Source organism: Coregonus clupeaformis, chromosome 15 (assembly GCF_020615455.1).
Source record: "Coregonus clupeaformis isolate EN_2021a chromosome 15, ASM2061545v1, whole genome shotgun sequence".
In the NCBI taxonomy this organism is placed as follows: Eukaryota; Metazoa; Chordata; class Actinopteri; order Salmoniformes; family Salmonidae; genus Coregonus; species Coregonus clupeaformis.
In genome coordinates, this window is record NC_059206.1 from 14,911,641 (window position 1) to 14,924,962 (window position 13,322).

Sequence of the window (13,322 nt, forward strand, 5' to 3'; positions counted from 1 at the left end):
TACTCCTTTTGACAGTTTAATACTTTCTGAGAAGTAGCCATTATTTACTATTTTACACCTAGGGTTACTATACATAACTTTAACCCATTTTATAAGAGATTCTCCAAAATTGAAATATTCCAGGCATTTATATTTAAATTCCAGTAGTACTTTATCAAAAGCCTTTTCAAAGTCAGCTATGAATACCATGCCTGGTTTCCCAGATTCGTCATAGTGTTCTATTGTTTCCAGTACTTGACTTATATTATCTCCAGTGTATCGTCCATGTAAAAAACCTGTCTGATTAGTATGAATAATATCTGACAATACTAATTCTATGCGCTACTGGGCCTCCCGAGTGGCGCAGTGGTCTAAGGCTCTTTATGTAGTGTTGTGGTGTCACTATGTAGTGTTGTGGTGTCTTTATGTAGTGTTGTGGTGTCTCTTTATGTAGTGTTGTGGTGTCTCTTTATGTAGTGTTGTGGTGTCTCTCTATGTAGTGTTGTGGTGTCTCTCTTTATGTAGTGTTGTGGTGTATCTCTATGTAGTGTTGTGGTGTCTCTTTATGTAGTGTTGTGGTGTCTCTCTTTATGTAGTGTTGTGGTGGCTCTCTCTATGTAGTGTTGTGGTGTCTCTCTATGTAGTGTTGTGGTGTCTCTCTTATGTAGTGTTGTGGTGTCTCTCTCTATGTAGTGTTGTGGTGTCTCTCTATGTAGTGTTGTGGTGTGTCTCTCTATGTAGTGTTGTGGTGTCTCTCTATGTAGTGTTGTGGTCTCTCTTTATGTAGTGTTGTGGTGTCTCTCTTTATGTAGTGTTGTGGTGTCTCTCTTTATGTAGTGTTGTGGTGTCTCTCTATGTAGTGTTGTGGTGTGTCTCTTTATGTAGTGTTGTGGTCTCTCTTTATGTAGTGTTGTGGTGTCTCTCTTTATGTAGTGTTGTGGTCTCTCTTTATGTAGTGTTGTGGTGTCTCTCTTTATGTAGTGTTGTGGTCTCTCTTTATGTAGTGTTGTGGTGTCTCTCTTTATGTAGTGTTGTGGTGTCTCTTTATGTAGTGTTGTGGTGTCTCTCTTTATGTAGTGTTGTGGTGTCTCTCTTTATGTAGTGTTGTGGTGTCTCTATGTAGTGTTGTGGTGTCTCTCTATGTAGTGTTGTGGTGTCTCTCTATGTAGTGTTGTGGTGTCTCTATGTAGTGTTGTGGTGTCTCTCTATGTAGTGTTGTGGTGTCTCTATGTAGTGTTGTGGTGTCTCTTTATGTAGTGTTGTGGTGTCTCTCTATGTAGTGTTGTGGTGTCTCTCTATGTAGTGTTGTGGTGTGTCTCTTTATGTAGTGTTGTGGTGTCTCTTTATGTAGTGTTGTGGTGTCTCTTTATGTAGTGTTGTGGTGTGTCTCTTTATGTAGTGTTGTGGTGTCTCTTTATGTAGTGTTGTGGTGTCTCTTTATGTAGTGTTGTGGTGTCTCTTTATGTAGTGTTGTGGTGTGTCTCTTTATGTAGTGTTGTGGTGTCTCTTTATGTAGTGTTGTGGTGTCTCTATGTAGTGTTGTGGTGTCTCTTTATGTAGTGTTGTGGTCTCTCTTTATGTAGTGTTGTGGTGTCTCTTTATGTAGTGTTGTGGTGTCTCTATGTAGTGTTGTGGTGTCTCTTTATGTAGTGTTGTGGTGTCTCTTTATGTAGTGTTGTGGTGTCTCTCTATGTAGTGTTGTGGTGTCTCTTTATGTAGTGTTGTGGTGTCTCTATGTAGTGTTGTGGTGTCTCTTTATGTAGTGTTGTGGTCTCTCTTTATGTAGTGTTGTGGTGTCTCTTTATGTAGTGTTGTGGTGTCTCTATGTAGTGTTGTGGTGTCTCTTTATGTAGTGTTGTGGTGTCTCTTTATGTAGTGTTGTGGTGTCTCTCTCTATGTAGTGTTGTGGTGTCTCTTTATGTAGTGTTGTGGTGTCTCTCTTTATGTAGTGTTGTGGTGTCTCTTTATGTAGTGTTGTGGTGTCTCTCTATGTAGTGTTGTGGTGTCTCTCTATGTAGTGTTGTGGTGTCTCTCTCTATGTAGTGTTGTGGTGTCTCTTTATGTAGTGTTGTGGTGTGTCTCTTTATGTAGTGTTGTGGTGTCTCTCTTATGTAGTGTTGTGGTGTCTCTTTATGTAGTGTTGTGGTGTCTCTCTATGTAGTGTTGTGGTGTCTCTCTATGTAGTGTTGTGGTGTCTCTCCTTATGTAGTGTTGTGGTGTCTCTCTATGTAGTGTTGTGGTGTCTCTCTTTATGTAGTGTTGTGGTGTCTCTCTTTATGTAGTGTTGTGGTGTCTCTCTTTATGTAGTGTTGTGGTGTCTCTCTTTATGTAGTGTTGTGGTGTCTCTCTTTATGTAGTGTTGTGGTGTCTCTTTATGTAGTGTTGTGGTGTCTCTTTATGTAGTGTTGTGGTGTCTCTTTATGTAGTGTTGTGGTGTCTCTTTATGTAGTGTTGTGGTGTCTCTTTATGTAGTGTTGTGGTGTCTCTTTATGTAGTGTTGTGGTGTCTCTTTATGTAGTGTTGTGGTGTCTCTTTATGTAGTGTTGTGGTGTCTCTCTCTATGTAGTGTTGTGGTGTCTCTCTATGTAGTGTTGTGGTGTCTCTCTTTATGTAGTGTTGTGGTGTCTCTCTTTATGTAGTGTTGTGGTGTGTCTCTTTATGTAGTGTTGTGGTGTCTCTTTATGTAGTGTTGTGGTGTCTCTTTATGTAGTGTTGTGGTGTCTCTCTATGTAGTGTTGTGGTGTCTCTCTATGTAGTGTTGTGGTGTCTCTCTTTATGTAGTGTTGTGGTGTCTCTCTTTATGTAGTGTTGTGGTGTCTCTCTTTATGTAGTGTTGTGGTGTCTCTTTATGTAGTGTTGTGGTGTCTCTTTATGTAGTGTTGTGGTGTCTCTTATGTAGTGTTGTGGTGTCTCTTTATGTAGTGTTGTGGTGTGTCTCTTTATGTAGTGTTGTGGTGTCTCTTTATGTAGTGTTGTGGTGTCTCTTTATGTAGTGTTGTGGTGTCTCTCTTTATGTAGTGTTGTGGTGTGCTCTTTATGTAGTGTTGTGGTGTCTCTTTATGTAGTGTTGTGGTGTCTCTTTATGTAGTGTTGTGGTGTCTCTTTATGTAGTGTTGTGGTGTCTCTTTATGTAGTGTTGTGGTGTCTCTTTATGTAGTGTTGTGGTGTCTCTATGTAGTGTTGTGGTGTCTCTTTATGTAGTGTTGTGGTGTCTCTTTATGTAGTGTTGTGGTGTCTCTCTATGTAGTGTTGTGGTGTCTCTTTATGTAGTGTTGTGGTGTCTCTATGTAGTGTTGTGGTGTCTCTTTATGTAGTGTTGTGGTGCTCTCTTTATGTAGTGTTGTGGTGTCTCTTTATGTAGTGTTGTGGTGTCTCTTTATGTAGTGTTGTGGTGTCTCTTTATGTAGTGTTGTGGTGTCTCTTTATGTAGTGTTGTGGTGTCTCTCTATGTAGTGTTGTGGTGTCTCTCTATGTAGTGTTGTGGTGTCTCTCTTTATGTAGTGTTGTGGTGTCTCTTTATGTAGTGTTGTGGTGTCTCTCTTTATGTAGTGTTGTGGTGTCTCTCTATGTAGTGTTGTGGTGTCTCTCTTTATGTAGTGTTGTGGTGTCTCTTTATGTAGTGTTGTGGTGTCTCTTTATGTAGTGTTGTGGTGTCTCTATGTAGTGTTGTGGTGTCTCTTTATGTAGTGTTGTGGTGTCTCTTTATGTAGTGTTGTGGTGTCTCTCTATGTAGTGTTGTGGTGTCTCTCTCTATGTAGTGTTGTGGTGTCTCTCTATGTAGTGTTGTGGTGTCTCTCTTTATGTAGTGTTGTGGTGTCTCTCTTTATGTAGTGTTGTGGTGTGTCTCTTTATGTAGTGTTGTGGTGTCTCTCTTTATGTAGTGTTGTGGTGGCTCTCTTTATGTAGTGTTGTGGTGTCTCTCTATGTAGTGTTGTGGTGTCTCTCTATGTAGTGTTGTGGTGTCTCTTTATGTAGTGTTGTGGTGTCTCTATGTAGTGTTGTGGTGTCTCTTTATGTAGTGTTGTGGTGTCTCTCTATGTAGTGTTGTGGTGTCTCTCTTTATGTAGTGTTGTGGTGTCTCTCTATGTAGTGTTGTGGTGTCTCTCTCTATGTAGTGTTGTGGTGTCTCTCTTTATGTAGTGTTGTGGTGTCTCTCTTTATGTAGTGTTGTGGTGTGTCTCTTTATGTAGTGTTGTGGTGTCTCTTTATGTAGTGTTGTGGTGTCTCTTTATGTAGTGTTGTGGTGTCTCTCTCTATGTAGTGTTGTGGTGTCTCTCTATGTAGTGTTGTGGTGTCTCTCTTTATGTAGTGTTGTGGTGTCTCTCTTTATGTAGTGTTGTGGTGTATCTCTTTATGTAGTGTTGTGGTGTCTCTTTATGTAGTGTTGTGGTGTGTCTCTTTATGTAGTGTTGTGGTGTCTCTCTTTATGTAGTGTTGTGGTGTGTCTCTTTATGTAGTGTTGTGGTGTCTCTCTATGTAGTGTTGTGGTGTCTCTCTATGTAGTGTTGTGGTGTCTCTTTATGTAGTGTTGTGGTGTGTCTCTTTATGTAGTGTTGTGGTGTCTCTCTCTATGTAGTGTTGTGGTGTCTCTTTATGTAGTGTTGTGGTGTCTCTCTATGTAGTGTTGTGGTGTCTCTCTATGTAGTGTTGTGGTGTGTCTCTTTATGTAGTGTTGTGGTGTCTCTTTATGTAGTGTTGTGGTGTCTCTTTATGTAGTGTTGTGGTGTCCCTTTATGTAGTGTTGTGGTGTCTCTCTTTATGTAGTGTTGTGGTGTCTCTTTATGTAGTGTTGTGGTGTCTCTTTATGTAGTGTTGTGGTGTCTCTTTATGTAGTGTTGTGGTGTGTCTCTTTATGTAGTGTTGTGGTGTCTCTCTTTATGTAGTGTTGTGGTGTCCCTTTATGTAGTGTTGTGGTGTCTCTTTATGTAGTGTTGTGGTGTCTCTCTATGTAGTGTTGTGGTGTCTCTTTATGTAGTGTTGTGGTGTCCCTTTATGTAGTGTTGTGGTGTCTCTCTTTATGTAGTGTTGTGGTGTCCCTTTATGTAGTGTTGTGGTGTCTCTTTATGTAGTGTTGTGGTGTCCCTTTATGTAGTGTTGTGGTGTCTCTTTATGTAGTGTTGTGGTGTCTCTTTATGTAGTGTTGTGGTGTCTCTTTATGTAGTGTTGTGGTGTCCCTTTATGTAGTGTTGTGGTGTCTCTTTATGTAGTGTTGTGGTGTCTCTTTATGTAGTGTTGTGGTGTGTCTCTTTATGTAGTGTTGTGGTGTCTCTTTATGTAGTGTTGTGGTGTGTCTCTTTATGTAGTGTTGTGGTGTCTCTTTATGTAGTGTTGTGGTGTCTCTTTATGTAGTGTTGTGGTGTCCCTTTATGTAGTGTTGTGGTGTCTCTCTTTATGTAGTGTTGTGGTGTCTCTTTATGTAGTGTTGTGGTGTCTCTTTATGTAGTGTTGTGGTGTCTCTCTTTATGTAGTGTTGTGGTGTCTCTTTATGTAGTGTTGTGGTGTCTCTCTTTATGTAGTGTTGTGGTGTCTCTCTTTATGTAGTGTTGTGGTGTCTCTCTATGTAGTGTTGTGGTGTCTCTCTATGTAGTGTTGTGGTGTCTCTCTATGTAGTGTTGTGGTGTCTCTATGTAGTGTTGTGTCTCTCTATGTAGTGTTGTGGTGTCTCTCTTTATGTAGTGTTGTGGTGTCTCTCTTTATGTAGTGTTGTGGTGTCTCTTTATGTAGTGTTGTGGTGTCTCTCTTTATGTAGTGTTGTGGTGTCTCTCTTTATGTAGTGTTGTGGTGTCTCTCTATGTAGTGTTGTGGTGTCTCTTTATGTAGTGTTGTGGTGTCTCTTTATGTAGTGTTGTGGTGTCTCTATGTAGTGTTGTGGTGTCTCTTTATGTAGTGTTGTGGTGTCTCTCTATGTAGTGTTGTGGTGTCTCTTTATGTAGTGTTGTGGTGTCTCTCTATGTAGTGTTGTGGTGTCTCTCTATGTAGTGTTGTGGTGTCTCTCTATGTAGTGTTGTGGTGTCTCTCTTTATGTAGTGTTGTGGTGTCTCTCTTTATGTAGTGTTGTGGTGTCTCTTTATGTAGTGTTGTGGTGTCTCTTTATGTAGTGTTGTGGTGTCTCTTTATGTAGTGTTGTGGTGTCTCTCTCTATGTAGTGTTGTGGTGTCTCTCTATGTAGTGTTGTGGTGTCTCTCTTTATGTAGTGTTGTGGTGTCTCTCTTTATGTAGTGTTGTGGTGTCTCTCTATGTAGTGTTGTGGTGTCTCTTTATGTAGTGTTGTGGTGTCTCTTTATGTAGTGTTGTGGTGTCTCTCTTTATGTAGTGTTGTGGTGTGTCTCTTTATGTAGTGTTGTGGTGTCTCTCTATGTAGTGTTGTGGTGTCTCTTTATGTAGTGTTGTGGTGTCTCTTTATGTAGTGTTGTGGTGTCTCTTTATGTAGTGTTGTGGTGTCTCTCTCTATGTAGTGTTGTGGTGTCTCTTTATGTAGTGTTGTGGTGTCTCTCTATGTAGTGTTGTGGTGTCTCTCTATGTAGTGTTGTGGTGTCTCTTTATGTAGTGTTGTGGTGTCTCTTTATGTAGTGTTGTGGTGTCTCTTTATGTAGTGTTGTGGTGTCTCTCTTTATGTAGTGTTGTGGTGTCTCTCTTTATGTAGTGTTGTGGTGTCTCTTTATGTAGTGTTGTGGTGTCTCTTTATGTAGTGTTGTGGTGTCTCTCTTATGTAGTGTTGTGGTGTCTCTCTTTATGTAGTGTTGTGGTGTCTCTCTTTATGTAGTGTTGTGGTGTCCCTTTATGTAGTGTTGTGGTGTCTCTTTATGTAGTGTTGTGGTGTCTCTCTATGTAGTGTTGTGGTGTCTCTTTATGTAGTGTTGTGGTGTCCCTTTATGTAGTGTTGTGGTGTCTCTCTTTATGTAGTGTTGTGGTGTCCCTTTATGTAGTGTTGTGGTGTCTCTCTATGTAGTGTTGTGGTGTCCCTTTATGTAGTGTTGTGGTGTCTCTTTATGTAGTGTTGTGGTGTCTCTTTATGTAGTGTTGTGGTGTCTCTCTTTATGTAGTGTTGTGGTGTCCCTTTATGTAGTGTTGTGGTGTCTTCTTTATGTAGTGTTGTGGTGTCTCTTTATGTAGTGTTGTGGTGTGTCTCTTTATGTAGTGTTGTGGTGTCTCTCTTTATGTAGTGTTGTGGTGTCTCTTTATGTAGTGTTGTGGTGTCTCTTTATGTAGTGTTGTGGTGTCTCTTTATGTAGTGTTGTGGTGTCCCTCTTTATGTAGTGTTGTGGTGTCCCTTTATGTAGTGTTGTGGTGTCTCTCTTTATGTAGTGTTGTGGTGTCTCTCTTTATGTAGTGTTGTGGTGTCTCTTTATGTAGTGTTGTGGTGTCTCTCTTTATGTAGTGTTGTGGTGTCTCTCTTTATGTAGTGTTGTGGTGTCTCTTTATGTAGTGTTGTGGTCTCTCTTTATGTAGTGTTGTGGTGTCTCTTTATGTAGTGTTGTGGTGTCTCTCTATGTAGTGTTGTGGTGTCTCTTTATGTAGTGTTGTGGTGTCTCTATGTAGTGTTGTGGTGTCTCTCTATGTAGTGTTGTGGTGCTCTCTATGTAGTGTTGTGGTGTCTCTTTATGTAGTGTTGTGGTGTCTCTTTATGTAGTGTTGTGGTGTCTCTCTATGTAGTGTTGTGGTGTGCTCTTTATGTAGTGTTGTGGTGTCTCTTTATGTAGTGTTGTGGTGTCTCTTTATGTAGTGTTGTGGTGTCTCTTTATGTAGTGTTGTGGTGTCTCTTTATGTAGTGTTGTGGTGTCTCTTTATGTAGTGTTGTGGTGTCTCTTTATGTAGTGTTGTGGTGTCTCTTTATGTAGTGTTGTGGTGTCTCTTTATGTAGTGTTGTGGTGTCTCTTATGTAGTGTTGTGGTGTCTCTCTTTATGTAGTGTTGTGGTGTCTCTTTATGTAGTGTTGTGGTGTCTCTTTATGTAGTGTTGTGGTGTCTCTCTATGTAGTGTTGTGGTGTCTCTTTATGTAGTGTTGTGGTGTCTCTCTTTATGTAGTGTTGTGGTGTCTCTCTATGTAGTGTTGTGGTGTCTCTTTATGTAGTGTTGTGGTGTCTCTCTATGTAGTGTTGTGGTGTCTCTTTATGTAGTGTTGTGGTGTCTCTTTATGTAGTGTTGTGGTGTCTCTTTATGTAGTGTTGTGGTGTCTCTTTATGTAGTGTTGTGGTGTCTCTTTATGTAGTGTTGTGGTGTCTCTTTATGTAGTGTTGTGGTGTCTCTTTATGTAGTGTTGTGGTGTCTCTCTTTATGTAGTGTTGTGGTGTCTCTTTATGTAGTGTTGTGGTGTCTCTCTTTATGTAGTGTTGTGGTGTCTCTTTATGTAGTGTTGTGGTGTCTCTTTATGTAGTGTTGTGGTGTCTCTTTATGTAGTGTTGTGGTGTCTCTTTATGTAGTGTTGTGGTGTCTCTTTATGTAGTGTTGTGGTGTCTCTTTATGTAGTGTTGTGGTGTCTCTCTCTATGTAGTGTTGTGGTGTCTCTCTATGTAGTGTTGTGGTGTCTCTCTTTATGTAGTGTTGTGGTGTCTCTCTTTATGTAGTGTTGTGGTGTCTCTCTTTATGTAGTGTTGTGGTGTGTCTCTTTATGTAGTGTTGTGGTGTCTCTCTTTATGTAGTGTTGTGGTGTCTCTTTATGTAGTGTTGTGGTGTCTCTTTATGTAGTGTTGTGGTGTCTCTTTATGTAGTGTTGTGGTGTCTCTCTATGTAGTGTTGTGGTGTCTCTTTATGTAGTGTTGTGGTGTCTCTCTATGTAGTGTTGTGGTGTCTCTTTATGTAGTGTTGTGGTGTCTCTCTATGTAGTGTTGTGGTGTCTCTCTCTATGTAGTGTTGTGGTGTCTCTCTATGTAGTGTTGTGGTGTCTCTCTTTATGTAGTGTTGTGGTGTCTCTCTTTATGTAGTGTTGTGGTGTGTCTCTTTATGTAGTGTTGTGGTGTCTCTCTTTATGTAGTGTTGTGGTGTCTCTTTATGTAGTGTTGTGGTGTCTCTCTCTATGTAGTGTTGTGGTGTCTCTCTATGTAGTGTTGTGGTGTCTCTCTTTATGTAGTGTTGTGGTGTCTCTCTTTATGTAGTGTTGTGGTGGCTCTCTTTATGTAGTGTTGTGGTGTCTCTCTATGTAGTGTTGTGGTGTCTCTTTATGTAGTGTTGTGGTGTCTCTCTTTATGTAGTGTTGTGGTGTCTCTCTTTATGTAGTGTTGTGGTGTCTCTTTTATGTAGTGTTGTGGTGTCTCTCTATGTAGTGTTGTGGTGTCTCTTTATGTAGTGTTGTGGTGTCTCTTTATGTAGTGTTGTGGTGTCTCTCTCTATGTAGTGTTGTGGTGTCTCTTTATGTAGTGTTGTGGTGTCTCTCTATGTAGTGTTGTGGTGTCTCTCTATGTAGTGTTGTGGTGTGTCTCTTTATGTAGTGTTGTGGTGTCTCTCTTTATGTAGTGTTGTGGTGTCTCTTTATGTAGTGTTGTGGTGTCCCTTTATGTAGTGTTGTGGTGTCTCTCCTTATGTAGTGTTGTGGTGTCTCTTTATGTAGTGTTGTGGTGTCTCTTTATGTAGTGTTGTGGTGTCTCTTTATGTAGTGTTGTGGTGTCTCTTTATGTAGTGTTGTGGTGTCTCTCTTTATGTAGTGTTGTGGTGTCCCTTTATGTAGTGTTGTGGTGTCTCTTTATGTAGTGTTGTGGTGTCTCTCTATGTAGTGTTGTGGTGTCTCTTTATGTAGTGTTGTGGTGTCCCCTTTATGTAGTGTTGTGGTGTCTCTCTTTATGTAGTGTTGTGGTGTCCCTTTATGTAGTGTTGTGGTGTCTCTTTATGTAGTGTTGTGGTGTCCCTTTATGTAGTGTTGTGGTGTCTCTTTATGTAGTGTTGTGGTGTCTCTTTATGTAGTGTTGTGGTGTCTCTTTATGTAGTGTTGTGGTGTCCCTTTATGTAGTGTTGTGGTGTCTCTTTATGTAGTGTTGTGGTGTCTCTTTATGTAGTGTTGTGGTGTCTCTCTTTATGTAGTGTTGTGGTGTCTCTTTATGTAGTGTTGTGGTGTGTCTCTTTATGTAGTGTTGTGGTGTCTCTTTATGTAGTGTTGTGGTGTCTCTCTTATGTAGTGTTGTGGTGTCCCTTTATGTAGTGTTGTGGTGTCTCTCTTTATGTAGTGTTGTGGTGTCTCTTTATGTAGTGTTGTGGTGTCTCTTTATGTAGTGTTGTGGTGTCTCTCTTTATGTAGTGTTGTGGTGTCTCTTTATGTAGTGTTGTGGTGTCTCTTTATGTAGTGTTGTGGTGTCTCTCTTTATGTAGTGTTGTGGTGTCTCTTATGTAGTGTTGTGGTGTCTCTCTATGTAGTGTTGTGGTGTCTCTCTATGTAGTGTTGTGGTGTCTCTCATGTAGTGTTGTGGTGTCTCTCTATGTAGTGTTGTGGTGTCTCTTTAGTGTTGTGGTGTCTCTTTATGTAGTGTTGTGGTGTCTCTTTATGTAGTGTTGTGGTGTCTCTCTTATGTAGTGTTGTGGTGTGTCTCTTTATGTAGTGTTGTGGTGTCTCTTTATGTAGTGTTGTGGTGTCTCTTTATGTAGTGTTGTGGTGTGTCTCTTTATGTAGTGTTGTGGTGTCTCTTTATGTAGTGTTGTGGTGTCTCTTTATGTAGTGTTGTGGTGTCTCTTTATGTAGTGTTGTGGTGTTCTCTTTATGTAGTGTTGTGGTGTCTCTTTATGTAGTGTTGTGGTGTCTCTTATGTAGTGTTGTGGTGTCTCTTTATGTTGTGTTGTGCTCTCTCTTTATGTAGTGTTGTGGTGTCTCTTTATGTAGTGTTGTGGTGTCTCTTTATGTAGTGTTGTGGTGTCTCTTTATGTAGTGTTGTGGTGTCTCTTTATGTAGTGTTGTGGTGTCTCTTTATGTAGTGTTGTGGTGTCTCTTTATGTAGTGTTGTGGTGTCTCTTATGTAGTGTTGTGGTGTCTCTTTATGTAGTGTTGTGGTGTCTCTCTTATGTAGTGTTGTGGTGTCTCTTTATGTAGTGTTGTGGTGTCTCTATGTAGTGTTGTGGTGTCTCTTTATGTAGTGTTGTGGTGTCTCTTTATGTAGTGTTGTGGTGTCTCTCTCTATGTAGTGTTGTGGTGTCTCTTTATGTAGTGTTGTGGTGTCTCTCTTTATGTAGTGTTGTGGTGTCTCTTTATGTAGTGTTGTGGTGTCTCTCTATGTAGTGTTGTGGTGTCTCTCTATGTAGTGTTGTGGTGTCTCTCTCTATGTAGTGTTGTGGTGTCTCTTTATGTAGTGTTGTGGTGTCTCTTTATGTAGTGTTGTGGTGTCTCTATGTAGTGTTGTGGTGTCTCTTTATGTAGTGTTGTGGTGTCTCTCTTTATGTAGTGTTGTGGTGTCTCTCTTTATGTAGTGTTGTGGTGTCTCTCTATGTAGTGTTGTGGTGTCTCTCTCTATGTAGTGTTGTGGTGTCTCTCTATGTAGTGTTGTGGTGTCTCTCTTTATGTAGTGTTGTGGTGTCTCTCTTTATGTAGTGTTGTGGTGTGTCTATGTAGTGTTGTGGTGTCTCTTTATGTAGTGTTGTGGTCTCTCTTTATGTAGTGTTGTGGTGTCCCTTTATGTAGTGTTGTGGTGTCTCTCTTTATGTAGTGTTGTGGTGTCCCTTTATGTAGTGTTGTGGTGTCTCTTTATGTAGTGTTGTGGTCTCTCTTTATGTAGTGTTGTGGTGTCCCTTTATGTAGTGTTGTGGTGTCTCTCTTTATGTAGTGTTGTGGTGTCTCTCTTTATGTAGTGTTGTGGTGTCTCTATGTAGTGTTGTGGTGTCTCTTTATGTAGTGTTGTGGTCTCTCTTTATGTAGTGTTGTGGTGTCTCTTTATGTAGTGTTGTGGTCTCTCTTTATGTAGTGTTGTGGTGTCCCTTTATGTAGTGTTGTGGTGTCTCTCTTTATGTAGTGTTGTGGTGTCCCTTTATGTAGTGTTGTGGTGTCTCTTTATGTAGTGTTGTGGTGTCTCTTTATGTAGTGTTGTGGTGTCTCTTTATGTAGTGTTGTGGTGTCTCTCTTTATGTAGTGTTGTGGTGTCTCTTTATGTAGTGTTGTGGTGTCTCTTTATGTAGTGTTGTGGTGTCTCTTTATGTAGTGTTGTGGTGTCTCTTTATGTAGTGTTGTGGTGTCTCTTTATGTAGTGTTGTGGTGTCTCTTTATGTAGTGTTGTGGTGTCTCTTTATGTAGTGTTGTGGTGTCCCTTTATGTAGTGTTGTGGTGTCTCTCTTTATGTAGTGTTGTGGTGTCTCTTTATGTAGTGTTGTGGTGTCTCTTTATGTAGTGTTGTGGTGTCTCTCTTTATGTAGTGTTGTGGTGTCCCTCTATGTAGTGTTGTGGTGTCTCTCTTTATGTAGTGTTGTGGTGTCTCTCTTTATGTAGTGTTGTGGTGTCTCTTTATGTAGTGTTGTGGTGTCTCTCTATGTAGTGTTGTGGTGTCTCTTTATGTAGTGTTGTGGTGTCTCTTTATGTAGTGTTGTGGTGTCTCTCTATGTAGTGTTGTGGTGTCTCTTATGTAGTGTTGTGGTGTCTCTTTATGTAGTGTTGTGGTGTCTCTCTATGTAGTGTTGTGGTGTCTCTCTATGTAGTGTTGTGGTGTGTCTCTTTATGTAGTGTTGTGGTGTCTCTTATGTAGTGTTGTGGTCTCTCTTTATGTAGTGTTGTGGTGTCTCTCTTTATGTAGTGTTGTGGTGTCTCTTTATGTAGTGTTGTGGTGTCTCTCTATGTAGTGTTGTGGTGTCTCTTTATGTAGTGTTGTGGTGTGCTCTTTATGTAGTGTTGTGGTGTCTCTTTATGTAGTGTTGTGGTGTCCCTCTATGTAGTGTTGTGGTGTCTCTTTATGTAGTGTTGTGGTCTCTCTTTATGTAGTGTTGTGGTGTCTCTCTTATGTAGTGTTGTGGTGTCTCTTTATGTAGTGTTGTGGTGTCTCTTTATGTAGTGTTGTGGTGTCTCTTTATGTAGTGTTGTGGTGTCTCTCTATGTAGTGTTGTAGGTGTCTCTTTATGTAGTGTTGTGGTGTCTCTTTGTAGTGTTGTGTCCTATGTAGTGTGGTCTCTCTTTATGTAGTGTTGTGGTGTCTCTTTATGTAGTGTTGTGGTGTCTCTTATGTAGTGTTGTGGTGTCTCTTTATGTAGTGTTGTGGTGTCTCTTTATGTAGTGTTGTGGTGTCTCTCTTTATGTAGTGTTGTGGTGTCTCTTTATGTAGTGTTGTGGTGTCTCTCTTTATGTAGTGTTGTGGTGTCTCTTTATGTAGTGTTGTGGTGTCTCTCTATGTAGTGTTGTGGTGTCTCTCTATGTAGTGTTGTGGTGTCTCTCTCTATGTAGTGTTGTGGTG